This window comes from Bemisia tabaci, chromosome 5, assembly GCF_918797505.1.
Source record: "Bemisia tabaci chromosome 5, PGI_BMITA_v3".
NCBI classification, from domain to species: Eukaryota; Metazoa; Arthropoda; class Insecta; order Hemiptera; family Aleyrodidae; genus Bemisia; species Bemisia tabaci.
The window spans coordinates 56609069-56622204 of NC_092797.1; the positions used below are offsets into that span (position 1 = coordinate 56609069).

General features: G+C 40.0%; 1 protein-coding gene across 1 annotated transcript in view; it reads right to left on the bottom strand.

The window, feature by feature from the left end:
• The window catches only part of LOC109030866 (arrestin homolog), a 389313-nt gene that overhangs the window by 189499 nt on the left and 186678 nt on the right, over positions 1-13136 (bottom strand). The gene's annotated exons all lie outside the window — the stretch shown is intronic.

Here is a 13136-nt window from a genome sequence, read left to right on the forward strand (position 1 = left end):
ATTTGACAACACTTCGCAATACGGAACCACTAGTTCTGACTTATCCGTCGTAGGACCAATCTGCACCAAGAAACTAACGGCGCATATGCTGTTACTAAAAAAAGTAAAAATAATAGTTTCCTGTAGCAAAAAGTGATCCGATCGACTATCTTCGTAGAAATTTTTGGTCAAATGTTCGACTAGTCCATTATTCTACCATGCTAAGAAAAAACGCCGTATGAGCCTTCAGGCGTTGAATTTCATTTGATAAAATATGAATTTTTAAAGGCGAATATTTATTTTAGAATTTTTAAAGGATTTTACTAGCAATTTAATCGAAAGTATCTGAAAATTTCAAGGGGAAAAACTCATAAAATTCCTCCGAAGTAAATAATTTATCACGAGAAGTCTGGCAACCTCAGAATGTTCATGCTTAATACGGCAGTATTAGCTTACGACGTGGACGGACATTGGGACTTTTGGGTTGACACAAAGGCCGTTCTACCAAACCCCTAATGCAGATGCGCCCTGATTGCTTAATTTTATCTACTTCACATCTGCACGTTTTAGCGTCACTTACGTTTTCTGAGAGGTTCTCGGTATTCTTACAGCTCGAAAGCTCAGCAAGAGGAGGGGTGGTCGTAGTCAATTCGATACTGGGTGATCGGTGAAGTTATAATCCGCGAAACTTATCTTGCGGCCACAGTTCTAAAAATACGGCGTCCAATTGAGAAAGTTCTGAAGTTGATGGCTCGACCCAGTGTCGGCTTTGACGAAGTTCAAACAATTCGCTAAAGCAGAGAGTTTACGCGCGCCAGAAGGGAGCTCATTCAGTTATTCCTTCTCTTACAGTTTCATTTTCTTCTAATTTTTTCTTCATTCTTTAAAAAAATTTCTCATTTACTTTATGAAGAGGCACGTAAAATTGACCGCGTTTAGCAGAAAAGAACCAAGCTGCATCAGCTATTGCCGAATTTAACCGGACAATTAAAGTTTTAACAATAGAACGTTTGTGCAGATTCTTTTGGAAATTTTAAGGATTTTGCTTCGTACTATGCAAAAAATTCACTGACTGCTGCACAAAAATCCGCACAACTGTTACCATGTAAAAAGTTAAATTGTTCAATTAAATTTGGCAATAGCCGATGTGGCTTGGTTCCTTTCGCTTAACGCGGTCCAAATTTGGTTGCCTCGTTACTCTAATTTTAATCTTGGTCGATGCTCGCTGACGACAGAACTGAGGCTTTACAAAGCCCTAAATCGGTCGGAAATTTTAGAGTACTCAATAAAAGCATCTAGGGAGCAAATTTTAATTTACGTTATCGTTATTTACGAGGTCCAATTTTGAAACATTCCATGATAAAAGTAGCATTGTTGGTGTTTAGGATTTTTTCCCTCAATATTCATGTTTACATATTTTTTCTTTATCGATACGCGGGGAAAAAAATCATAAGTTCAATAGGAATTGGAAATATATATTAACTTTGCAACGTTCGTAGGCGATGAATATTGATGAACTACTTAATCAAATAATTACGTACATAAAGTCGCTTTCACAGCGCAGCCTCGCGCTCTGTGACGCCCAATCGCCATTGCCCCCTGTCCTAACAGAGATCATTAGGCAATTGAGGACACCGCACCAAGAACAGCCTATAGGCGTATAGGTCGTTATTACGCCCATCTGCTTTTCGGATTCTACGTACCCTGGACTATGCTGTGATAGCGATAGAATATAGATACATAGGTAACGGCTCGAGGTCGAAAAACCTTTTTTTTTCCCGAGTTAAGTCAGGCCACTGGATCGATGGGTGCAAGAACGACATATAAGCGGGCCTATAAACTTAAGGGCCTATAAGGTGCTAGTTACCCCTTCCTTTACTCACTATCGATATTCTTTCATTTTGCGTTAATCATGCGTGATTAAAATGATTTATACTTCATATTGCCACCAAAATGACTGTTGGGTGTAATAATGGCCTATAAACCGCTTTTTTAAATTAAATATATCAGAGTGTAAACCCAAAATGTATCGCAAAATCTACCCGGCATCCTTCAATAGAAGGGTTAGGTCACCCAAAAACACCAAAACAGGGTACCTGCATAGAAAAGTCTGCGCAGTACATCAAAAACAAAACTTTAAATGCTTTTTTCTCAAAACGCGGTTTCAAGTTATAGGCTGTTCTTGGTGCGGTGTCCTCAATTGGAATAGCCTCCATGCACGCTGGGCTTGTCGATTTCCTTTGACACTTTTGCAGTGGTGAATGCATAGCTGAAGTGAGCTCCAGCCAGAATTGTATTTAGCAAATGAGTGGTTTTTATACGAGGATTAAAAATAAACAAGTGGTACGGAATATAAGAAAAGAATATGAACAATGCAAAACAATAATCCGGATAGCGGAACTTGGCTGTTTTGAAAACGCCTTCAAATGCGGCGTGATACCTTACGCATTCCGGAGAGTTCAAATAGTTGTATCATTGCGCCGTAAGAATGTGACGGAAGATTACAATCTAAATAGCCTTATACACGCTGGCTTTGTCGATTTCCTTTGACATTTTTGCAAAGGTGAATGCATAGCTAAGATGCGCTCCAGCCAGAATTGTATTCAGCAAATGAGTAGTTTTCATAGGAGGATTGAAAACAAACAAATGGTAGGAAATAGAACATAGTAATAGGAACTTTGCAAAACAATAATCCGGATATCGGAACTTGGCTGTTTTGAAAACGCCTTCAAATGCGGCGTGATACCTCACGCATTCCGGAGAGTTCAAATAGTTGAATTATTGCGCCTTAGGAATGCGACGGAAGATTACAACTAAGGACACCGCACCAAAAACAGCCTATAGGTGTATTGGTCGTTATTACGCTCATCTGCTTTTCGGATTCTACGTACCCTGGACTATGCTGTGGTAGCGATAGAATATAGATAGGTAACGGCTCTAGGACGAAAAACCTTTTTTTTTTCCCGAGTTAAGTCAGGCCACTGGATCGACGGGTGCAAGAACGACATATAAGCGGGCCTATAAACTTAAGGGCCTATAAGGTGCTATAGTTACCCCTTCCTTTACTCACTATCGATATTCTTTCATTTTGCGTTAATCATGCGTGATTAAAATGATTTATACTTCATATTGCCACCAAAATGACTGTTGGGTGTAATAATGGCCTATAAACCGCTTTTTTAAATTAAATATATTAGAGTGTAAACCCAAAATGTATCGCAAAATCTACCCGGCATCCTTCAATAGAAGGGTTAGGTCACCCAAAAACACCAAAACAGGGTACCTGCATAGAAAAGTCTACGCAGTACATCAAAAACAAAGCTTTAAATGCTTTTTTCTCAAAACGCGGTTTCAAGTTAAAGGCTGTTCTTGGTGCGGTGTCCTCAATTGGCACCTTCAGATCTCTTTCTCCACTCCTTGTCGCCAACCTTTCACGGGACGTCCACGTCGCGTCGTCGCCTTCCGGGCGGAACCCAATCGCAAGCCTGCTTGGGCAACCGATCGTCTGCTATCCTTTGCACATGTCCATACCAGACCAACTGCTTGGACCCGATATCGTGCACGATGTCATTCTCCACACCCAATGATCTTGCGCACCTTTTCATTTTGGATATACGCTCTCTTCTCGAGATACCGACAGCCCTCTTCCAAAAGTCCATCTCAGTTGCCCTTAGGATGTCTGCACTCCTTTTCTTCTGTTGCCAGACCTCCCTCCCGTAAGTCACATTACTCTTCACGATCAAATAATTTCAAGACTCAAACGACTGAAAAAAAGTCTAACAAATCAAATTTGTCGAATACCTACAAAAATATTATAGACATAGGACTTACCAAAGTCTGTTAAGTGCAGCGTGCACTTACTATGCATGCAAAAATACGTACAAAGACTTCCATACTCACCTGCAACATAGGACGAAAAAATATTTAAATGAATTCGTTAAATTACTCGGAAAGGTATGTAGAATGCATGCGTCTTGAAATGGATAACATTTTAATTGTAATCGTTGTCCTTCTGTAAACAGTTTCTTACCTTAGAGGCCCCATTTTTTTTTTTTTTTTTTTTTTTTTTTTTTTTTTTTAAGGTGTCTAACTAACAGTAGGGGATACTAAAGGCAGCCCTTAAAATAACGTCTAAAAACGGACGATTTTTGCCAATCTGGAGTAAAATCTAGCAGTATAATTTAGAAAACGGGTCGTTGGCAGGGCTGGATTTACCTACTTGCCGCCCCTTTCTCATTCGTTTTGAGACTTCAAAAAAAACCATCAAGTGATCAGTGCCGGAGGGGGAGGGGTGCATAAGACGCGTTCACTCGTGTTGGACACATTTTTTGCGAAAACCCTGTCAACACTACTAGTAAAAGTTCAGTTCCGTAAACCTATCCCTGTTGTGAACAAGGCCTTCCATTTGTAAGACATGGACGAAAAAATTATGAAAGAACAAACATAAATGTGGTTTAATAATTTTAACTTCCGCTGCTGCGCCGCGCCGCGCTGACCGCACAGTGTTTGGCGCAATGCGTGAAGTATTCATGCAGTCTTGTAGGCGCTAATATGTGTTACATGCCGATCGCCGCGCTGAGGGTTTCTCCTTTTCATCTCAAGTCCTCATCATCGTTGCTCTCTGCGCCGCGCCGCTCCAAGCCAAATTGCGTGTTTGGTTTCTCTCTTAATTCGACTAATTAAAGGTGCGGTGACTCTTGTATCGCCGAAAGACGACTAGAAATTATTATACTCTCAAGAAATGGAGGATTTGGTCCCTTTTCCTCGTTTGTAATTTTTTTATGAATCCGATTCTTTTTTATAACTGCATTTAGTAAAAAAATGCAAAAAATCTCCGCTTCAAGATATTTAATTGAAGGCGGCCGTAGGTATCCGTTAAATACCCAGTGTAAATCAAACGAGACTTCCCAAGGAAAGAAATTGTTTAAAGAAGGACTATGAATACGAGCTTAAGTTCTCCTGGAAAAAAGGTAAAAGGTGGCATCACAGCTCGAAGGTGAGAGTGAGCCAAAGGTGGGACTCGAGGAGTGCAAAGCGTTGTTGCCTGATAGTGCCACAAAATCAACACATTTCCCAGTTTAAACCCATTTAAAAATATCCACATTTTATTGTGGAATCTGGTAACCTTGGTGCGAAGGGACTGGAGGCTCAGGATCCGGGCGTAGGACCCAGTTTCCCGAGTTTTTCAGGTCCTAATTGAATTTGGCGCTGGAAAAAGACGAGAGGTGATGATTCCACTCCACTTGTCCCCGACTCGGCGACCTCTCGGCCCCAGGCCTCCGGCATTCAGTCTCCACTTACCTCCGACCCTTATTACATAAACTCACTCTTGTTCCAAGGTCCTCGGTCCTTCCCGTAGCCGTACTTTAACCCTACTAATAACAAGGTTTTTTGTCCCCCAGAACTCTTTTTACCTGATACGGAGCGAAATTCGCGAAATTGAGGACTTTTTCGGCATTAGGGTACATGAGGTTTGCAATGCTGCTAAGATCGTGCGATTTTTATAGAGTTTGCGACAGATGAAAGTCACTCACAGTCGACTTACTACCTTACAATGTTGATGAGAAACTCGGAGCACATTCCGGAACAAAGTCACAGTAGAACGGTCGGATAAGTTACTTACAAATAGAAAACAACGTTGCACAATTTTAGCAGCATTGGAAGTCTCATGCGCCATTTTACCGAAAAAGTCATGAGTCTTTTGTGAAAAATTCAGAGGAAATATCTTCAAGGGATCACGCACTGTTGCATCGATGGCTAAATTGCAAAAAAACACGTTTCTTTATTGCAGTGTTTCAAAACTTCCGCTTCTGATTTATTTTGTCTTACTTTGTTACTATGTTTATATCAGCACATACCTGATCATTACGCAAAGGCAGCAGTCTTGGGAGTGCCCGAATCGAACGAGAAGTTCTCCAAAGAACGCCCTATTAGACGATTGCTTCGCTAGCAGACGAAGTAACTGACCCGGTGTCTCGAAATGTCGATAAACTCCCTCATAAAAATGGATCCCGGAGTACGAAGTAGCCGTTCGACTCAGGAAAAACAAGGGAAAGCTTTTCCTGACCGCTGCGTTCTTAACTGATCGCTCATAGGTGGTTCTCCGCACGTATAGTGCCCTCTCTGCGTAATGGACCATTAAAGAGGGACTGAAGCTGTGCGAGGGACATATATTTATTCGTCAACATTACTCATAAGCTGAGAGCATATTTTTGTTATTTTATAACTTTTTTTGCTAGCGCGTGCTTGCAATATACTGAGCAGCTATTACGTTACATTTATTTATATTAGGAAAGTCAGTGCTAGCAACCTGCTAGAATCGTGTCTCTGTAATTGAATCGGTGTCTGCTAGACGGGCGTGGGTCCAATACTGCCGTGCTAAGGAAGAACGCCGTATGAACCTTCAGACGTTGACACATTGTCTTCGATAAAAACCTAATTTGCTAGGAACATCGTCGGTGTTTTTCTTCAAATTTTTCTAACAATTTTGTCCATAATTTTGTCTACAATGTGTAAAAATTTAAAGGAAAAATAAGGATAATTTTTGGCAAAAAACATGCTTTATCCGCGGCGTTTTGGCAATTCTCGAATGTTGATACGGCGTTGTTACTTAGGACGGCAGAATAACTCATGAAGCGTGGCTTTTCTTAATTATGTACGACGCTGGGGCTCATGCGTTTTTGGACTTGAGCCCGTTTAGCAGACACCGATTCAATTCTGTACGTGGCCAGCGTTGCGTGCTACAGGAAGAACCGATCAGGGCTCCTCAACCTCCGATCAGAATGTTGAACTAAATGAGTCTCCTTGGGAAAGGGCTCTTCATAAGGTGTCACTATCAATGAAGGGCTTGGAGGACAAGGCGCATACGTGCAGTTTGTAAACAAATCGAGTGATTCATTATTTCGAGTAGACTATAGTTTTCGTCAACTCAACTAAATCTAGTTCGAATGTATATTCTGCATGTGAAAAACTCGCGCCCTAATTCCAATTTTTAGGCAGCAAAAAATCAGTTTGAACTTTCTTTCCGCTGTGAGGATCCATGTAATTTCGAAACATAAAAAACGTTTTTCTCGAAATAGCGACAACTACACGTATGCGCCTTGTCCTCCAGGCCCCTCAAATAAAACCTCTACTCTACTACCATACTGGGGAGAAACGCTGAGTGAACTTTCGAGTCCTGCAAAATTTTCCACGCTCAATCTTTATTTTTGAGGAAAATTACGACTATTTGCCCAAATTTACTGATGATTAGACGTATTTCTGTTAAACGGAACAATGTGTGTTATGACGTGAGCCCTGATATGCATATAGTCTCATGGGTGTCAGGGCTCATGTCTTGATGCACATAGTCGCGTTTGAAAGAAATACGTCCAGTTCATCGTTTCCCGGACAAAGGAACGTAACATAATTCCATGGTAGCAAAATTGACTCATAAAATTCAATTTTTCACAAGAAAATACCTCTGAACTTTGTGCCTAAAATGTTCTTGGTTTTTTCAAGAGATCAGAAGAAAAATCAATGAGCTTTCCGGTTAGAAATTCCCAAGATTCTCCTAATAAAAATGCAACAAGCCATTGGAAATTTGGCAGTATTGAAACGTGGTTACGTTTTATAGTAAAGGAACGACGAATGTAGATCAAACTGCGGGCAAAATGTTTTTAAGAATCGAGAATATAATTTTCCCATGTTTACCGGAAAAATGTTTTATCGATTGGGAATTCGGCATTACCCGAAGGCTTATACGGCGTTCTTTCTTAGTAGACAGTGCTTTATTTGCAGGCTGATTGTTGAAATTGATAGACAAAGCTGTATACAAAGAGGACAAAATGGATATGGAGGATCCTATTAGTGGAAGCGGGTGATTGCGATGGCTATAGAAGGGAGGTAATAGACTGACTAACGGCAGCCCACCATAGACCCTACGGTTAGTCCATCATTTACCCCCTTAGTCTAAAATAACCACTCATTTCAACCCATAGGATCGCTCCATACTTCCTATGTCTTCTATGATTATCGCTTTGTAAATCAATTTCAACATGAGCCCACTGGTGGCTCATTCTGACTTTTTTCTTGAAGAACGGAGCTACCTTCCGAGCAACTTGTGGGAAATTCCGGAGGTCGGACGCGCACCCCCTCTCAAAATTCCAAGAGCTCATCACTAATTTTGGCGTAACGGCTGAAGCGAATAATTCTCCGGATACCGCTGAATCTCCACTCCACACGATTAGCATTACTCTTCGGACGGAGCCCCGAGAGGCAGTCCATTATTCTTGCATCTGGAAAATAGCGGCGTTGTCGAAAGCCAAAAATCCAGGGATCCTCGCAGGGATCCAGGGGCCCGCGGGAAACGAGCGGTTGTTTTTCATACTAGATTTGACGGCGACGAGATGAGAGCTTCAGATGAGCCGCATCCCCAAGTCCCGGGCTCAGTGAAGCGTTGATTGATAGTGGGATCCGACGGGCCTAGGGGAGCTTCTTCGTCGACCTGAAACATAAACCGATTTTCGAGGGCTCACTTCCCCGAGCCTCGAATGGAATTCCTGACCCACCATCCGCCTTTTTACGCTTTCTCTCCTACGCAAAATCAAAAATAGGGTCTCTGAACGAGGTATGAATAGAATCACTATATTGCCGTGCTACGGAAAAACGATGTATGAACCCCCAAGCATTGTCCAATTTCCTTTGATAGAACACAAATTTCCTGGTAAGGCTATTAATAATTTTTCTCCAATTTTTAGGAAAAGTTTGTTCGCAATTTCACCTGAAGTTTCTAAATTTCGAGGACTAATATTCACAACTCTCCTAGAAAATATACGTTTTTATCTGAGAAAATTTGACGACTCTGAACTGTTCATACGGCGTTTTTCCTAAGCAAGGCAGCATACGCAACATGTTTTCACTAAAAAAATTGCAAAAGGAAACTAACCACACGACGGGAGAGTCTTATTTCGAAGATGGCTTACGCTACTAAAATTGCTTGAAGATTTTATTGCTTTAATTTGGCATTACAACGTTGTAACATAATATCTTAACCTTTTACCGTAACTTTAAAAATATGTTTCTACCTCTGCGGTCATGGGTCTTCTTTGCAGAGAAGCACGCCGCAGTAAATATTACTCTATGAATATTCTAGTTTAGTTTTATCGCAGGTTGGATCAACAAGAGATGTTGAAGAACAATAGAAAGTTAGAGAAACAGCTTCTGAGATAATATAAACTCAGTGCTTAGGTAGTTTACGACCAGGACGTTGGCGCGGCGTTGGTAAATTGTCTCATTTTAACGACTCATTTATTATCTCTCATACTTATAGGGCCGTATCCATAGCTGCTCCTTTCTTCCATAACGAAGTCGAAATCATAGAACCACGTATCTTTATTTTCGTCGTTGCACATTTTCTGCGCCTCTTCAATGCTTTTAAAAGGTAACTGTTCAGCGATATGCACAAAATGTCTTGCGATTTTTCTTTGCTCGCTCAAGGATGATCTCCTGAAACCTCTCGAGAAAATGTTAACTGGCATTTTACTTTTAACGAATTTAGAATTTGAAAATAAGACAGCATAGTTGAGATATGGATATTTGAAGTTTCACCATTATCAACAGGCGCATTGTGGAAAAAAATGTAATGTACTTCGAAAGATATTAGAGAAAGGACACCGTCATGAAATTTAGAATCAATTTCAATAGAGTTACTAGGTGCGTGGCTTGTTTGAGTTTAACTCTGAATACAAAATAGCTTTGAGAGGGAACGATTGAAATATTTGATCCACCATTTTCAGGACGATGAATATTTTTCGTTTCTCCAACGGGGGCGTAACTCTGTTCAAAATTGAAGAATAAATTACAAATTGCATAACCATTTAATACGAGATAGGAATACAACTATGCTACTTTTGCCCAAAATTTTGCAAATTTTTGCAGGTAGTTGGAAAAAATTGGTGATTGTACAAATGACTTACCTACATTTTCTAAGTAAATATACACATTGCAAGTGGGAATTTTGTGAATTCGAAAAGTTCGTTTTTTCACCCGAGAATGACTTAAGTGTCGGATCTTAATGAAAATTTACGCCCACATTTTGCAAATAAATGACCTTAACAGCTCGTGACTGATTGTGAACGATTAATACTGCATTCTATCAAGTCATTCAATTACAGTGGTGGGACGTGTTTTGCGATTTATCGATTGATCTGCCATTTAAACCTTTGGAAAAGGATCGATAAACATGATGTTTTCAAGGATCTTTTGCCACAGCTTCAATGGGAAAATATCGGTAGGTAATCGATCATTCACGCCTCTCCTCTGTACAATCACGATATGTTCCACCATTTTGAAAGAGCACTCCACTCTCCAAAAAAATCACCCTCCATTTTTTAGCTTCTACTCTGATGCGGACGCTCACGGATTATGATATAGTTTGCTGAAAGGTTTTTATTTTGGCTTAAAAACTGTTGTCAATGGTGAATGTCCGCGTGTGTGACCGGTTGGGACCGCAGATTTTGATTTTTCGACTTATATAGGATTCCATCTGAACCGAGCATACAGTTGTATGTACACAGCGACTTAAAGGATTAATGGAGAGCTGTCTTAATTAGATTAAAATTGCGACCCGACAACTTAGCGTATGAGCATCGAGGATCATAGTAAAAGTTTTCCAACCCCTCCCCTCTCTACCTGCGTCCAACACCCCCAATCCGGCTACATAAGACCTGCATTAAGTATTTAGCTTGACCTTCGACCCTCTCTCTTCTATCTTGCGGCTGGGAAACCAACTTCCTGTTTTTAACTGGGGTCCGGACTTGCAACAACACTAAACAAATTATTATTACCGCGAGACAGCAGCATCTTTCTTTTTAAAGGGAAAAAATTGGCTTCGTTTACGCGACCTCAACCTATTTACTTTGTAATTTCCGATCAGTGGCTCTTTTACGTGAGAGAATGGGTGAGACGGAAAACTCGACGCAGCAATGCTGTAATGAGTTTCTGCAGCGTTTACAATGTATTTAAAATTTTCTAAAAGAAGCAAGTTCAATCAAATGAGGGCTTCATTTCAGATTAATGATGAAGAATAAGTTTTTTTGCGATCGCAGAGGATCCACCCTACATGGCCAAAAATTTCTATCCATACCGAACACAAGTTTTCAGTCAAAGTAACTAAAGTTTTCGTTCATAGCAACCAAACTTGGGATGAAGTGGCCAAAGGTTTTGGTAGCTTTCAATACGCTGTGTCCCGGACGGAGGAAGGCAATTTCCTTCCAAGAATGCAAAATTGACTTGAACAATTAAATTTTTATTTAAAAAATAGCACCTGTGCAATTTTTGCGCGAACTTTTTTGATTTTTGCATGAGATCTGAGGAATAATCAGTGAAGTTTTCAGTAAGAAACGTCTACGATCCTCCTCGTAAATTGCAATTTGTAAGGATAAATTTGGCAACATTGAAATATAGTTACGTTCTTTCGTTTGGGATTGACGAATAAGGCTCACATTCTTCGACAGAGGGCGTTTGTTAAAACTGTGCCGCAGTTCAAATACTATGACTGAATTCCTCGGTCAGTGTACGGACTGAAAACTTTTGTCATCGTTTCATAAGCTATATGAAGCAAAGTCTGAATGATTATCACTTGAGGCTTCCAGGACTTCATGTCCACCTACCTTTCGTCCATTAAATACATGTCCACCGCTATTTATGTCCACTAAACGTAAAGTCCAGTCTTTATTATGTCCACATGATTTAATGTCCAACCATGAATATGTCCAAAATTGTCCAAATTGTGGACATGTTTTGTCCACATTTTTTTCTTCTCATTTAAATGACAGGAAACACCTCAAAAATAAATGCATGCTACTACTAGTTAGTTAGTTAGTATATTTTAAGACGTTCAACGTCACAGGCTATTAACGTCTTTACAGAGAATTTTGAAAATGGGAGTATATACGAAAATTTAGATTTTAGAGGTGAAGAGTTCCTTCATTCTTAAAAAAATTTCATTCATGAATCAAGTCATGAAAGAGAACAGACTCTAAGAGCAGATAAAAACATATGTTCATGTGTACACTGTGCGAATATGATAAGATGAAAACCAAAGCGGGAGCCTAGGAAACGCTCCAATGCCAAATTAAACATTTTTCAGTAACAGATGCAGTCAAAATTGAAAGTTCTCTTTAACTAGTTATTTCGTGCGCCTTCAATCGTGTAGGATACTGTGCAACGCCTCTGACGCGAAATAGTTGCTCAAAGCGTTGCGGCGCGGCAGGCAACCAGCGTGACACGCGCATAGGCGCCTACAAACCTAACGGGATACTTCACGCGTTGCGCAATGCGAGAAGTATTCCGTTAGGTTTGTAGGAGCCCGTGCGCGTTCTGCGCTGCTAACACGCCGCTCCGCTCAGTGTTTGGCTCTAATATTTAAACTCGCGGAGGCAGCGTTTTTCAACTCATGATTTTGAAATGTTTGCAGTCTCTGCATTGATTATTCCCTTTTAAACTGATGAAAAAGAAATATGTACTACTGGAAAATATAATGTGTTTTTGTAAATATAATATTCGTTCCGTGTCAAATTACGTATAATATTATTTACCACGTTTTAAAAATATATAATAAATGCTCTACCCTGGAACATCAAACAACAACTCCGCGATGGAGAAGTAAAGAAATTATTTAATTTACTTCGAAATCTCCTCCTAAGCAAGGCATTTTATGATTTAAATGAATTCCTGAATTCAGCTGTTGAGTAACATTCTACTAACCACCACCTAACAGTTGTAACAGTTGTAATTTATATTCTTAATTATTGTATATTCTAATTCCTAGTGTTTGTTGACCTGTGCCATAGCTCTAATAATGGGGCTCTCATGTACGTAATTCAAAAATGCGAAACCACGTATCCATCGCAGTGCTTCAAAATTTTCGCTTCTATCCTATTTCTTCGAAGAAAACAAAGCCATTAGCTTGAAATTTTTGGAGAATAATCTGCTTACAGAGAAGAAAACTCGAGGAAATTTTAAAGAATTTACGTTCACTAGTTTTCCAAAAAAAACAGCAAAGTATATCAGGAAGTCTGCAACGTCGCAAATGGAGATGTGCTTTCTCACTTCCAGTATGGATATCAGACTTTCATCACTTCAAGTATGTCTATCTTTTTCCGCCAGAATCTTGA